Source organism: Malaclemys terrapin, chromosome 2 (assembly GCF_027887155.1).
Source record: "Malaclemys terrapin pileata isolate rMalTer1 chromosome 2, rMalTer1.hap1, whole genome shotgun sequence".
Classification (NCBI taxonomy): domain Eukaryota; kingdom Metazoa; phylum Chordata; order Testudines; family Emydidae; genus Malaclemys; species Malaclemys terrapin.
In genome coordinates this window covers 229,254,132-229,270,670 of record NC_071506.1, presented here as the reverse complement: position 1 = coordinate 229,270,670, position 16,539 = coordinate 229,254,132, and the positions used below count along the sequence as shown (strand labels likewise).

The following is a 16,539-nucleotide window of genomic DNA, read 5'->3' as shown; positions in this document are numbered from 1 at the left end:
AATCATTGATTAAAGTGTTTACAGTTAAGCTCATGCTTTACTGGATCATGACATTAGGTAAAATTGCCTATCACTTTCCTATGTCATCGACTTCAAGGCGGCTACCCACATGTTTAACGTTAAGTGCATGCTTAGTGCTTTGCAAATAATCCTCTTCTTGATCTAATCTGAACAGCACCAATAATATCTGAGCGGTTCATGTGGAAGAAATTAATTGCACATCGTTATGGGCCTTCCCACTTTTGGTCAGGGCATTTTTGTACATATGTGTCGAGAGGTTTGTACAAAGCTTCTGAGCATGTCATTGAACAATAAAATGATATGTACGTCCTCCTGAAAAGTTCTGAGAACATTGCTGGGCTGAGCAGTGCTTTCTGTAATGCCCTTGAGAAGCTAAAGGGGATTAGCTAGCTTCTGAGTGAACAGAAGCTGTTATTGATTGATGGAAAACCATAAGCTTGTAAAGGAATCGCAAGCAAAAAGTGTTTTTTTTCATTAACTGTTAACCCTTGTGAGACAAGGACAAAGATTAACTAGCATAATATGGTGCTTAATTTATATTTGATTGCTTGCTATTGGCATATATCTTGGTAACTTAGCTTATGAGAATAGTTCCTGGCTTCCAACAGCGTTCAGCAAGAGAGAACTACTGCCAGGTTGTGGAGTAAACGAGGATTCTGGCTTCTGTTTACTTGTTTACTTTTATCTAAAGCACTTTTTCTTCAACAAATGAGTGAGCACTAATTCTTACCTTTGCGAGCTGATATTCATAGAATCCTAGAAATGTAGGGCTGGAAGGGACCTTGAGAGATCATCAGTTCCAGCCCCCTGCACTGAGGCAGGGGCAAGTATACCTAGGCCATCTCTGATAGATGTTTGTCTAACCAGTTCTTAAAAATCTCCAATAATGGGGATTCCACAACCTTCCTTGGTAACACATTCCAGTACTTAACTATCCTAATATTTAGACAGTTTTTCCTAATATCTAACCTAAACCTCCCTTGCTGCAAATTACCCTGATTATTTCTTGTCCTGTCTTCTGTGGCTATGGAGAACAATTGATCACCCTCCTCTTTGTAACCCTCCTTAGCATATTTGAAGACTGTTAGCCAGGTCCCTGCTTAGTCTTCAATTTTCAAGACCAACTTGCCCTGTTCTTTTAACCTTCTTCTTCAAGTGTTTGCTCATATTGATTCCAATTAGGTGCGCGCGCGCTGCGTGCACAATCGTCGGAAGATTTTTACCCTAGCAACACTCGGTGGCTCGGCTGAGGCACCCTCTCGAGTGGCGCGCTTATGGCACCAGATATATGCCCCTGCCGACCCAGCGCACCCTCAGTTCCTTCTTACCACCTGTGACGGTCGTTGGAACTGTGGAGCACAGCTAGCTGTTCTCCACTTTCCCTAGCATGTGTTTTTCCTTCTTGTTAATAGTTCTCATTAGTGATAAGTAGTTGTTAATAGTTGTTTTGTTTAACAGTTGTAGTAGTTAGATTAGATTAGTTTCTTTCTGAGAGGGAGCGGGGACTCGGCACCGTCTTGGCCGTCCCGCTCTGCTTCTGCATCGTCACGCTCTCAAGGTGGCTTCCATGCCCTGTACTAGGGCAAGGGCGATGCAGGCCCGTGGCTGGAAGAAGGCCAGGACCCAGGCCAGGAACCCCCACAGTGGTCCTTTTGGACCCTTGGGCATACCATCAAGTCCAAGGGGCTTCTTCGAGGGCCTCTCGTTCCACTCCTTCGGAGCCACGAGTACTGGAGGCCACAGTATCTCGCCCCTCCCCCCCCAGGGGATGCTGAGGCAACTGCTTCAGTGCCATTGAAGGCCCACCCTGCTAATGTCACAGACCTTGACCACCCTCCAGAAGAGGACCTCACCCAGGCTCCCTTAGCCCTGGGGGTATCTTCCTCGTCCTCACCGGATGAGGCGGTGGCGGGCACTACAGTTACTGGTCCTCCCCCTATGGACCTCCGCGCCCACCAGGAACTGCTCCGCAGAGTAGCGCGCAATAGGAACCTCCAAGTGGAGAAAGTGGTGGAGGTAGAGGACCCTGTGGTGGACATTCTGTCAGTGGAGACACCGTCCTGAGTGGCCCTCCCCATCATACGGACTATACAGGCCACCGCCAGAACAATCTGGCAGTTGCCACCGACGGCCAAAGGCGTGGAAAGGAAGTACTTTGTTCCCTCTCAGGAATATGGGTTCCTTTACACACACCCCCAACCATGCTCCCTTGTCATGGCTTCAGTCAATGAGCAGGAACGCCACGGCCAACAGGCCCCTGCGCCTAAGTCGAAGGATGCTAGGCGCCTAGAATTGTTTGGGCGCAAGGTTTACTCGGCGGGAGGCTTGCAGCTCAGGGTGGCCAACCAACAGGCACTCCTGAGACGTTATGACTATAATTCGTGGGTGTCTATGTCCAAATTCAAAGAGTTGGTCCCACAGGAGTCCAGAGAAGAGTTTGGAGCTCTAGTAGAGGAGGGCAAGAAGGTGGCCAGAACCTCCTTACAAGCCTCTCTGGACGCGGCGCACTTGGCGGCTAGGACCCTGGCCTCGGGCATAGCCATACGCTGCATCTCATGGCTGCAGGTCTCTGGATTACCACCAGAGTTGCAACAGATGCTCCAGGACCTACCCTTCGAGGGCCAGGGTCTGTTCTCTGAAAAGAGAGACTCAAGGCTGCAGAGTCTGAAGGACAACCGGGCCATCATGCGTTCACTGGACATGCATACGCCGGTAACTCAGAGAAGGCCCTTCAGGCCGCAGCCCCAGAGATTCTACCCTCCCCTTTGGCCAAGGCAGGACTCCTCGAGAAGACATGGCCGGGGTGGTAGGAGGAGACAATCTGGCCCTCAGATGGGTCAGAAGCAGGGCCCCCCCCAAACCTTCGGCGGGGCCCAAGCAAAACTTTTGAAGGTGCGCCCGAGGGTGGAGCACCATCTCCTTTCAGGATCCTTTTCCACCCTTCTCCAACCGGCTCTCCTATTTCCTCCCTGTGAGGTCCCACATAACATCAGACCGCTGGGTCCTACGCATGGTGGAAAGTGGATACTGTCTCCAATTTGTTTTGTTCCCCCCCTTCCCACCCTCCCTCCCCGTCCTTCTTCAGGGACACCTCTCACAAGCAACTCCTCCTACAGAAGGTGCAGTTGCTCCTGGCTATCGGGGCGATAGAAGAGGTTCCAAGAGAACTGCGGGGCAGGGGCTTTTACTCCCGTTACTTCCTAATCCCCAAGGCAAAAGGGGGGCTACGGCCCATTCTGGACCTGCGCGGACTCAACAAATTCATGGTAAAGTTGAAGTTCCGCATGGTTTCCCTGAGGACCATTATTCCCTTCCTGGAGACTGGTACGCCGCCCTCAACATGAAGGACACGTATTTCCACATAGCGATTTACCCGCCCCACAGGCGTTTCCTCCGCTTTGTGGTCAACCAACAGCACTTCCAATTCACTGTCCTCCCTTTCGGTCTCTCCATGGCCCCCAAGGTGTTTACAAAGTGCATGGCTGTTGTAGCTGCTTCCCTTCGTCGACAACGGATCCAAGTGTTCCCGTATTGCGACTACTGGCTCATTCGAGGTCGCTCCAGAGATCAGGTGCAGTCTCATGTTCAGACCACCATAGCCATGTTCAATCAACTAAGCCTACTGTTCAACCTCGCGAACTCTACTCTGGTACCAACCCAGAGGATAGAATTCGTAGGAGCAGTCTTAGATTCTGGCCTAGCCCGGGCACTTCTGCCGGACGTGAGCTTCCAGTCCATAGCGAACTTCATCCGCGGCCTGCAGACTTTCTCGACCTCAACCGTGAAAATATGCCTATCCCTCCTGGGACACATGGCATCTTGCACGTATGTGACCAGACACGCCAGGCTACGACTACGCCCGCTGCAGGCCTGGCTATCAACAATTTACCGACCAAGTCAGGACAGTTTGCACACGTTAGTTGCCATTCCACCAGGAATATTAGCCTCTTTAGACTGGTGGTTGGACCACAAGGTAGTGTGCGAAGGGGTGCCATTTCATGCCCCACAGCCCTCCGTGTCCCTGGTCACGGACGCGTCATCCCTGGGATGGGGGGCCCACCTCAGGAATCTCCGTACACCGGGACTATGGTCGGCAGCAGAGTTATCCCTACACATCAATGTACAGGAGCTCAGAGCAGTGTGCCTGGCATGTCAAGCATTCTGACAACACATTCAAGGCCGTTGCGTTGCAGTCCTCACACACAACATAACTGCCATGTTTTATATCAACAAGCAAGGGGGAGCCCGATCGTCTCCCCTCTGTCAGGAGGCCACTCGTCTGTGGGAATTCTGCATAGCCCTCTTGATCCATCTGATGGCATCGTTTCTTCCGGGAGTCCAGAACACCTTAGCGGACTGCCTCAGCAGATCATTCCTGGCTCACGAGTGGTCGGTTCGCCCGGATGTTATCCATTCTGTCTTCCGGAGGTGGGGATTTCCCCTGATAGACCTATTCACCTCCCGTGACAATCGGAAATGCCAGGTGTTCTGCTCTCTCCAAGGTCACTCCCTGGGCTCTCTCTTGGACACCTTCCTAATACAGTGGAAGCCTCACCTGTGCTGTGCCTTTCCTCCATTCCCACTAGTCCACAGGGTCCTGCTCAAACTCTGCAGGGACAGAGCCTGGCTGATTTTGATCGCCCTGGCGTGGCCCAGGCAGCACTGGTATACCACTCTCCTCGAACTGTCAGTGGACACTCCGATTCCACTCTCACTGTGGCCAGACCTAATCACTCAAGATCGTGGACCGCTCCATCACCCCGACCTGCAATCTCTCCACCTCACAGCGTGTATGCTGCATGGCTAAACCAATCTGAACTGTGCTGCTCTCACTTGGTTCAGCAGGTACTTTTGGGTAGCAGAAAGCCCTCAACCAGATCCACATACTTAGCCAAGTGGAAACGTTTTTCTTACTGGTGCACCCGGAATCATAAGACTCCCCTACGGGCCCCAGTTCCTGTCATCTTGGACTATCTCTTCTCCTTAAAACAGCAGGGCTTGGCTATATCCTCCATCAGAGTGCACCTGGCAGCTATTTCAGCGTTCCGCCCGGGTGAGGACAGGCATTCTATCTTCTCCAATCCTATGGTCACTAGATTTCTCAGGGGATCTTAACCTGGTCCTCTCCAGGCTCATGGGTGCTCCCTTTGAGCCCATAGTGACCTGCTCACTCCTGTACCTTTCCTGGAAGACAGCCTTCCTCGTAGCTATAACCTCGGCGAGATGTGTATCGGAGCTTAGAGCTCTCACATCGGAATCACCGTATACAGTGTTTCATAAGGACAAGGTACAGCTGCGACCACACCCCACCTTCCTTCCTAAGGTGGTGTCTGCCTTCCATGTCAACCAAGACATCTTCCTTCCAGTCTTTTATCCGAAGCCGCACGCCTCTTGATGGGAGCAACAGCTGCACTCCCTAGATGTTTGCAGGGCCCTCGCCTTTTACATCAAGCGAACGAAACCTTTTAGAAAGACGACCCAGGTGTTCGTAGTGGTGGCAGACTGGATGAAGGGCCTCCCGGTCTCCACCCAGCACATCTCGTCCTCGATTACATCATGTATCCATGAGTGCTATGACTTAGCTTATGTCCCAGCTACACACCTGACCGCCCACTCCACTCGGGCTCAAGCTTCGTCCTCCGCCTTCCTGGCTCATGTGCCCATACAGGAGATCTGTAGGGCAGCAACTTCGTCATCCGTGCATACCTTCACTTCCCACTATGACATAGTGCAGCATTCCAGGGGTGATGGGGCATTTGGTTCAGCGGTCCTTTACTCCGCGACATCTCACTCTGACCCCACCTCCTAGGTAAGGCTTGGGAGTCACCTATTTGGAATGGATATGAGCAAGCACTCGAAGAAGAAAAGACGGTTGCTCACCTTTGTAACTGTTGTTCTTCGAGATGTGTTGCTCATATCCATTCCAAACCCACCCTCCTTCCCCTCTGTCGGAGTAGCCGGCAAGAAGGAACTGAGGGGGCGCTGGGTCGGCAGGGGCATATATCTGGTGCCACAAGTGCGCCACTCCAGGGGGCACCTCAGCCAACCCACCGAGTGTTGCTAGGGTAAAAATCTTCCGACGATCGTGCCTGCGGCGCGCGCACCTAACTGGAATCGATATGAGCAACACATCTCAAAGAACAACAGTTACAAAGATGTGTAACCATCTTTTTCCTCAGGTTTTCTAAACTTTTTATCATTTTTGTTGCTCTCTTCTAGACTTCCTCTAGTTTGTCCACACCTTTCCTAAATCGATACAGTACTCTGGCAGAGGCCTCACCAGAGACAAGTAGAGTGGAACAGTTGCCTCCCATGTCTTAAATATGATACTCCCCTGAGTGCACCCCAGAATATTATCTTTTTTCACAACTATATCACATTGTTGGTTCATATTCAATTTGTGAAGTACTTGAATTCCGAGATCCTTTTCTGCAGTACTACTGCCAAGCCAGTTATTCCCCATTTTGTATTTGTGCATTTGATTTTTCCTTCCTAAGTGTAGTACTTTGCAGTTGATTTTATTGAATTTCATATTGTTGATTTCATGCCAATTTTTCCAATATTACGTAAGAATGGCCATCAGACCAATGGTCCATCTAGTCCAGAATCCTGTTTTCTGACAGTGTCCAGTGCCAGATACTTCAGAGTAAATGAACTGAACAGGGCAATTTTTGAGTGACCCATCCCGTCATCCAGTCCCTGATTCTGGCACTCAGACATTTAGGGACATACACAGCATAGGGTTCCACCCCAACCATCTTGGCTAATAGCCATTGATGGACCTAGCCTCCATGACCTTATCTTATTCTTTCTTGAACCCAGTTATACTTTTAGCCTGGCAATGAGTTGTTGACTGCATTATGTGAAGAAGTACTTCATTTTGTAAGTTTTAAAACTACTACCTATTAATTTCATTGGGTGACCCCTGGTTCTTATGTTACATGAAGGGTTTCCTATTACTCTTATCCCAGGTCTTTGCTTAAGAGCCTTTGGTGTGGGACCTTGTCAAAGGCTTTCTGAAAGTCCAAGTACACTGCATCAACTGGATCACCCTTGTCCACAGCCTTGCTGAAACTCTCAAAGAATTGTAATAGATCAGTGAGGCACAATTTCCATTTACAAAAGCCATCTTGACTGTTCCCCAACATATCATGTTTATCTGTGTGCCTGATAATTCACTCAGAGCAGCCACATTCAGTGAAATAACACCAGAAGGCAGACCTACAGTTGACAATTATTGGGCCAGATCCTCTGTTGATGTAAAATCAATGAAGCTGTGTTGATTCACACCATCTAAGAATCTAGATAATTGATTTTTACGGCAGAAAACCCTGGAAGCATGAAAGGAAGCTAGGGAACTGAATGTCATCTGGGTACATACCAAATTTAACATTTATCATCTCTTTTCAGATACGATGTTAGCCTAGAGAATGCTAGGAAAGTTGGTGTAAAAAAATCCATTACCACCTACACATCTTTGGCTTTCACAGAGTTTATTTCCTTTGGAGCCTTTGCTCTTGCATTTTGGTACGGAACCAAACTCACTGTGGAGGAGAAAGAGAATTATGATATCAGATGTGTGTTAATTGTAAGTATAGCACAGTATAGTCCGATTAGCTGAGACAAACTTTTTAAAAATGGTCTATACATTAGAGAAAATGCTTTGTTGTTTAAGTACTGAGTAAAAAGCTCTATAATTTCTACTCGGGCACAAAGTACCCATAGGACTAAATGTTAAAATATGTTTAATATAAATCAACAGAGATGTTGAATCTACATATTTAAGACCTCAAAGTTCCATAACAAATATCTCATTTGGTCAGTGTCTGGAGTGGTTCACGACCATGAATGCCTACCTCAGAGCAGGCTGTCAGAAAACAGGGCAGACACCCCGAACGGGTGGTGTGTTCTATAATTAGATTTCACCAAGCCAGTAACAAATGTGAATTCTGGGATCATTATACCAGTCTTACCATGGACTCACAGACAGACTCTCCAGTCTATCTTGCCACCCAGACAAACTTGACTTCGTGATAAAAGGTCATTTACACCAAAAATCACACCACATTCAGGTTGCTTCCAGTCCCAGAGACTAATCACTTACCCCAGATCAATTGTTATCCTAATTTTTATACCAAAGACAACGCTAGTAGACAATTCTATAGTAAACTAACTAAAGGTTTATTAGCTAAGAAAAGGTAATAAGAGTTATTGAGAGCTTAAAGCAGATAAAATATATGTACAGATGAGTCAGCCTATAATTCCAAATGGTAGCAGAGATGTAGTGTTCTGCCAGTTTCCTAAAAGTCTTTCAGGGCTACCCAGAATAACTCAGGGAGTCTCCATCTCCATGTTCATTTATTCTGCCCTGTTAGAATCCAAACAGTGCAGAGATGAAGGATTTTTCCCTGGATCCATACTCATAGTTTTCTTCCCACAGAAAACAAGCTGATGGGGTCAATAGCCATGTGGGCTTTTCCTTTGATGGTAGAGAGTAAGGAATACATTTGGAGTCTTTGACCTTCAATCATCACACATAATGACCACTTGCTTTGAAATTAACACTTTTCTGTCAAAGTTCTTCATTTGCATTCCACAAGGTTTCTTTCTCATTTGATGGGTTATTTACCGACAGGGGCATACACTATGTGAATGTTTGCTACAGCATTATAACAGGATCCAGATAGTGAAAACAATGCATTAGTTAAAACAATGTATTAACATCCCATTAGTTTTCATGAAGTTTAAACGCCAAATACATTCTGATACATTTAACAATCACTTTGATCTATACTAATACACAAGTGAATGGACCTGGCTTCCAGCTATGCATCTGTAAGCATTCAGTGAGGTCTGGAACTTTGGCATGAGCTGGCATCTGGTCTGCCAGTGTCACAGCCATGTGACCATCTTTCTTTTTTTTTTTTTTTTTAAATCCCTGCAAGGGATTATTGTACTTTACCAATACGTTTAGATTATTTTTCCTTTGGAAAGGAATAAGGCCCTGATCCTGCAAAGACTTAGGTACGTGCTTTATGCACTATGAGTAGCCCCATTGACTTCTGATGAGAACTTGAATTCAGTGGAACTAGTCACAAGGCATAATGTTAAGCATGCACTTTGAAGGATTGGGGCCTCAGGAAATTGGATTAACTCTCTTTGAGGACACTGAGGTTTTTAATATTGCAAAGAGATGGAGAGATGTCTAATTTCACTATTTATTCTCTTAATGGGAGTTAGTGAAAGCAACAGCAACAAAAAAAGCTAATCCAACTGTTAAAGGGCCTGTGGCTGCACCCAATAGCTACATTCACCACTTCCTGTGTCAAATCCAGCGAAAGAATAAAAACTGGGGGAGCTGGAAAAATACAGCCTGAAATCTTAGTTTTGATTTTCTTTTTTTATATTTTTTTCTGGAAAAGCTCTTACAGAACCACCAGGATTACCATGACATTTAGCACTAAGGAAACTGCAGGTCTGGAACCACTGTACGCTAGCTCCTGTTTTTGTTCCCTGTAGGTAGTATTCTCTGTGCTCCGTAGCGCATTTTTTCTCGGACAGAGTTCCCCATACTTGGAAAGTGTTGCCAATGCTCGAGGTGCTGCCTATGAAGTGTACAAGGTTATCAATAAGGTACTTAAAGTCGCTTTTCTAGCAGTCTGAAATTTCTGATTTATTTCTCAAAAAATTCAAAAAGTGGATGAACTCTATAGACTCATACCACTGAAAACAAAAATAAGATGACATTTCTATTCATATTAAGAAGACACAAGCCTTAACCAAAGCCCTAAGTGTGCTTATTGCAAACTTGGGGGAAATTCAGAGCTATAGCTCAACTTTACAGATTGGGGCCCTCTTTCCTGTTAGGTTTGTCATTCCCTTATTTATTTAATTATTTTATTTATTTGAGTAAGTGGTGAAGAGCTAAGTGAAATGACATTGCTCTTTAAAACACAAGTATATGGAGTAGACATGATTTCAGTTCAACTGCTTTTGATTTGGAGATTAACAGTGCTGTTGAAAGCTATGGTAATACTGTTGCTGGGGAAGAGGGATACCACACTTTCAGTAACTAACTCTTAGAATTTTGTACAGCAGTTTGTTATATATCTGCAGTCTCAGGTTCATATTAGGTTAGAACAAAGGGCTGAGTTTTGTCTTCTGTTATGGCCATAAATGCCGATCGGTTTCAGTGAGCTTGTGTGGATATAACAAAGGGCGGAATTTTGCCCAGAGAAACTAAATTAAGGGTGATCAAACTCTGTGTAACCACCTCTGGAGTTGGTTGTTCCTGACCTATTACCCTAAGCACGTCTTTAGGGGACTCGCCCTGGACTACAGCAACAATGGCTACAGAGGCTCAGGACTCTGTTTTCCAGATTGCCTAGAGTCCTGGATGGAGATGGAACAAGCTGGAAGCTACTACCAGAACCAATCAGAATTCAGAGACAAAGGGTTTGGTTTTATTTTTGGTTGTGCTGGTCTTGGAGTGGAGCATAGAGGGCCTAGGAGGTCCCCTTTAAACTACCCATTCCTACTCAAAGAGAAGATTTGAACTCTGCCAGTGGTTACTGGGTCATTGAAAAGTGTCAGTCCAACAGAGAGCAGCAACCTGGGAAGTGGAGGAGCAATTCCAGGTCAGGCTATTTAGTGCCGGGCTAATTTTCCATTGGAATTCAGACCAGGGAGCCTCAGGATGATGGCATCTTCTTAGGGATGAAGACTTTGTAATAAATCCCCAGTTTATTTATTTTGCTTGTGCATTTTAAGCCAACCAACAATTACAGGCTGCATCACTCCTCCAAGAACTGATTCTCAACCCACATTCTGCCTAGGCAGATACTGGGAGGGAGCTAAGGGATTTGGGCCCATGGTAAATGTTGGGAGATGGATGATTTAAGGTATAGTTGATTTTTTATTATTCTATTTCCTCCTGTTCTTTCCTTGTCCCCTATCCCAAAATGCTTTGCAAGGTATACAGAAGGATTGCATTTCACTGATATGCAGAATCCTCTGGGGTGAAATAAGCAACCAGTAATCAGTTAAACTGCTATGTAGTGTTGCAGTGTTTCTTTTATTGTCCTAAACAACTTATCCTTCTAAAGCCACAACTGTAAAATCACAGAAATGTGTAATACCTTTTCAAAATCTCTCTCCAGCACCGTCTTCTAGATAGCAGTGCCAAGGAAGGATACAGACCTGACAAGCTCAAAGGAGACATTGAATTCAAAAACATCCATTTCAGTTACCCATCTAGACCTGATGTTAAAGTAAGTGATCATTTAAAATTCATCTTTGCAGTGAAAAGCTGCTGCCATTATCTGTGTGACCAAAAAGAAAACTGATATTTTATCAATTTAATGTGTTTATTTTAATTCAGTTTTTTTTTTAGTGTCCATCCTGTACTCTGGGTATTTATGCACCACAGTGTGGTTTAGTTGAAAGAACATTGGGTGAGGATTCAGGAGACCAGGATTCTATTCTCAGCTCTGCCACTGGCTTGCAAAGTAACACTTGGCAAGTCACTTCACCTCTTCTTCCTCAGTTTCCCCATCTGTAAAATGGGGATAGTAATACTGACCTCCTCTTTAAAGTCCTTTGAGATATATGGATGAAATGTACTATGTAAGAGCTAAATGTTGTTATCATAGTTATAAAAATACAACAATAAAGCAGGATGAATGTACTTCCAAAACTAAAGCTCTGTCTTCACCACCATCATCCACCTTTTCTTCATTTTTACCTGCTGGAAAAAGCAAAAGAGAACAAATGGGGCTTACAGCATAACCTGAAGGTGGTAAATTTGGCCTCTGGTGAATTGAATCAGAAGCAAATTCTTCTTTCAAGCTCTCCCACCAAGAATGCCTCACCTCCAGCCCTCATGTGGTTAAACCCAGAAAGCTGTTTATGTCAGTGCTTCAGAAGACCTCCGCTGCTGTGATATCCCATGTGGGGAGAGGTAATCTTAGAGATAGCCAGGACTCAACCTATTTTAAGGTTAAAGCCGTTATTCTAAATCACTCCTGACAGCGAAATGGAAGCCAGTGTAGATCACAGAGCATGGAGGAAAGATTCTCCCTACAGAAAATGCCCTCTAAGAAACAGACTGCCATACTCTCCACCAGCTGAAGTTTGTGAGGAGAGTCATCTTATTGTAGAGTCCCATGTATGGTACTTTGCAGTAATCCCAATACTTCTCTCTGGATTGACATCTGTACCAGAATTGAAAGTTCAGAATCTTCTGGCCAAGTGTAAAAGTCAAGCAAAATGCTATTAGCCACTACTGCTTCCTGCGTGCAAAAGCAGCTCTGGATCCAACAGGTTACAAACTCACCTGAGTGTGCTGCTGTTAGCTGTGCCAGTTCTTCGGATGGGTTCCTCCAACCTACAAGTATAAATTCAGTCATCTCTGAGATGAGTCATAGCTGACTTGCCTGCATCAAACCCACCCTGTAACTTGCTGGCTAAGCCAGTCAATTTCTCCCAGCTGGGTCTGATGAAACAGAGACCTAGAGCTATGTTATCTGAATACTGAAGACAATGTAGTCTGTACTGTCTCACTGTCTTCCCCTAATGGTCTTGCATACAAACTGAGCAGGAGGGTGACAAGACAGAATCCCACATCACTGTACAGCAGAGAAGTCCTGGGCCGGATGAGCCACAGTTTGGGTCTGTGGCTGGAATGGGATGGAGCCATTCAAGAATGATTCCATCCATCCCTTCCAGAGTTCACCCTGTGTCAGCAGCGGCTCATTATCAATGGTATCTCAGGTAGCTGGCAAAGCTAAAAGAATCATCCTGGATACCTGGTTCTCATCAGTCACCAACCAAAGATGATCAACATACAAGATCAAGGCAATCTCCATTTCGTACCTAAATTTGGAATGAACCGGGTCACAGAGAGCTGAAGATTCTAGTTATTGTCAGCGTTAACTTGACATGCCCTTTCCTGCCTTACCTAAAAAGGCAGGATAGAGATGGGATGGTCGTGATGAGAAATGATGTTAAAGGGGTGGAGAATGATGTTATTGCTTGATCAAGCAAACACCAAAGCTCATCTGCTATTAGCTTACTGGAAAACTGGAGCTCTTCTGGTATAGTATAAGGAGACAAGAACAATATTACTGTTGTTTTGATCTTCTATTGCAAAAATTGTGTAGTCATAAATCAGCCTAAATATCAATATACATAAGAGTTCCCATAGGAGACAAATATTTTGGCCACTAATAATATTAGACATTTATAAGATGGGATAAACGGACTGAGGTAAAATGTTTCTAAATGTGAACATAGCAACAAAAGTGTCATTACTCCATAACTAATCCCTCCCTAGTAAATTCTAGAGATTGTCGAACCCTGACTCTTCATTCCATTGGGGATATTAAAACACCCACTTTGTTTTCAGAGCCAAAGTTTTTTTTCTTAGGTCAGTCTTTATAGAATAAGAAGAGAACAAAGCAAGATTGTTATTAGCAATATAAAAAGTGCCTTGTCATCTTCGAAGTGCTTTCCAACCAGGATTGGAACAAAGGACTAAAAGCAGGCCTGGGAGTTCAGTACACTGTTAGACCAGACCTCTCATTATTGGCTTGATCATGATGCCAAGCATCTTAATGGACCTTTTTCTAAACAAACCATTTATTTAAGTAGCTCTATATTTATTGGACTAACATATAAAGATTCTATTTCCAGATTCTCAAGGGCCTGAACCTGAAAGTTCAATCGGGGAAGACCATCGCTCTGGTTGGCTCCAGTGGCTGTGGCAAAAGTATTGCTATTCAGCTGCTACAGAGATTCTATGATCCAGTCCAAGGAGAGGTTAGTTTGGATGAACTGTTGATATTCCTGGTTACTAGGATGAAGATTAGTTTCCTGACTAGATTAAACCTATACTTTAAAATGACATTACAAAAAATTGGATTCTTGAAAGAACAAAAGATACGTAGCATCCAACGAAATTCTGAAACTGATTTTTCATTACTTGTATGCCATGATGATGAGAATATTGTAAAAACCTAGATAGGACTTTACTGATATTAAGGGAAGTCAAAATTTGGATTTAAATATTTGGGGATATTCTTTTTGTTTATCCTGCTCCTTCCATTCTTCTAGTCTGAGGTGATTGTGAAGATATATTTTTAATTCCTCCTGGTCATTTTGTTTAAATTTTATTGCTTTATTCCACGTGAGAATAACTATTTGCTAAACAAATACTTGTCAATTATTTTATTATTATTATTATTATTATTTATTATTATTATACCATTATAACAACTAATTATTTTAAACATAATACATTTCCCCAAACTCTTCATTTATGCCTTTCCACTCAGGTTACGTTAGATGGACGAGATATTCGGACACTTAATATAAAGTGGCTAAGAGAACGTATTGGCCTTGTAAGCCAGGAGCCTATTTTGTTTGCTGCAACAATAGCTGAGAACATTCGCTGAGGCAGAGTGGGTATTACTGATTCTGAAATTGAGAAAGCAGCTAAAGAAGCCAATGCTTTTGACTTTATATCCAGACTGCCTGATGTGAGTTGATGTACTTTTGAGCACCTTATAATTATGACAAATACTTTGGTTTCTCTCTCTCTCTCGGTTCTTCTGAATTTTTGTGGCCCAAATTCTCTGCTGGTACAAATAAATGGTGCTTCACTAGCTTTTCACTGCTGTTTTGTCATTTATTCCAGTTGACAATTTGGTCCACAATGGTCTTAATTTACAATACTAATTATATGTCATGTGGCAACATTTTTTAATAGGGTGGATACAGAATTTCTATGGACAATGAGAGTTTTTTCAATTTACCAGATTGTTTTTATTCTGTTTTCTTCTGCTAGCTACTATCTATCTTTTCCCACTTCCAATATTCCCATCTTTTGTTATTTGTTTTTTAAACTGGGTTGAGATTGGCAAACAAAATTGCTTTGATGTAGTCCTTAGTAGTCACTGGTTAGTATTCTTAGCCAATCAAATGGCTGGATTCCTTCCTTCTAGTTTTGTCTGTTTTTTCACTTCAGTTGCTTCTTTTTTATAATAATTGAAAAATCTAATTGTAGAGTACATTCTTTAAGCTAATAGAAAACCATCACACCACATACTAATTCCTGGCCAACTAGAAGGTGAGACAGAGCCAAAAATGTAAACCGATCATTAAGAATTTTAAACTGCCTCTGCCTCAAAGGGAAAAAACACTGAACGTAATTGGCCAAGACAGTTCTTTTAGAAATCATTATTCTTAAAGCGTTTATTGGAGCATCCATCGTAAAACTTTTAAAAGAGGGAATTTCTGTTTGTGATAGTAACAATATGATGGGAGTGGGGAGCTTAAAAGGATTTCAACTGACCCCTTCTGCAATCTCTATGCTCCCCTGGTTTTCTCAGAAATTTAACACCATGGTGGGGGAAAGGGGAGCTCAGCTGAGCGGAGGGCAGAAACAGCGAATTGCTATTGCCCGTGCCCTGGCAAGGAATCCCAGGATTCTGCTGCTGGATGAAGCCACGTCTGCTCTGGACACTCAGAGTGAATCTATTGTGCAAGCAGCTCTTGATAAGGTAGGAATCCTATTGCTAGAGTTATCAATCAGTATTAAGAAGCACAATAACCGTATGGCAAGCATGACATTAAAGGATATAGCATGTCATCCGTTTTTAAGCACAGCTCTCCGCTGGTTTCAAGGAGGGCATTGGAATCAGTAGGGATGCATGCTCAAATTTTGGTGTCAGGATATGACCCTGTCATATTTAATCAAAACTCCATTAAGCAATCTCGGGTTGCCACCCCTGAAACCCCTCCCCCCTTCCACCTCTTCCCCTGAGGCCCAGCCTCCATCACACGTTCCTCTTCCCACACCTCCCATTGCTTGCTGGAGCATCTCAAGGAGCTTGCCTGCAGGTAGGAGGCGGCCTCGCTGAGCAGAGGCTGGTGTGCGTTAATGACCCAGCACTTCTCCCCGCCCTGCAGTAACTGAGCTTTTGGTCTCCAAAAACTGGGCACCTGGAAACCCTAAATGGCACCTGGACAAAGAAGCCAAAAAACAGACTGTCCGGATAAAACCCAGACAGGGGGCAACCCTAAAGCAATCACAGGCTCTGTTTCCTGATTGCCAGGATATTTGCATGTAGACAGAAGTTTTCTTTAATGCTGGTCTCCACCACATCCTGCCTCACATCACAATTGCTTGCCTGGTGGTAAACTGTGAATGTGGCATCAGGAATTTTACTCCTACATTATCAAAGCAAGGTGCCAGCATTGTATGGATTTCTACAAGGCAATAATAAAAATACATTGTGCTTATCCAGCACTGTATCTTCTCCAATCGCTAAAGAGGTGTTTTAATAATCTTCATAACACTGCTGGGAGTTAGGAATTATTTTTTCCATTTTGCTAATGAGGAAACTGAGGCACGGACAGGTTAAGTGGACACATGGTGAGTCAGAGACAGAATCTGGAACTTCGCCTGAGTGAGGCCTACAGGACTGGGCTGCAGCACTGCTTTCAGTTTCTGACGTG

At 44.3% G+C, this 16,539-nt stretch overlaps 1 pseudogene; it reads left to right on the top strand.

Moving 5' to 3' along the window:
* Positions 1-16,539, top strand: part of LOC128831327 (ATP-dependent translocase ABCB1-like) — a 95,009-nt pseudogene that overhangs the window by 50,697 nt on the left and 27,773 nt on the right.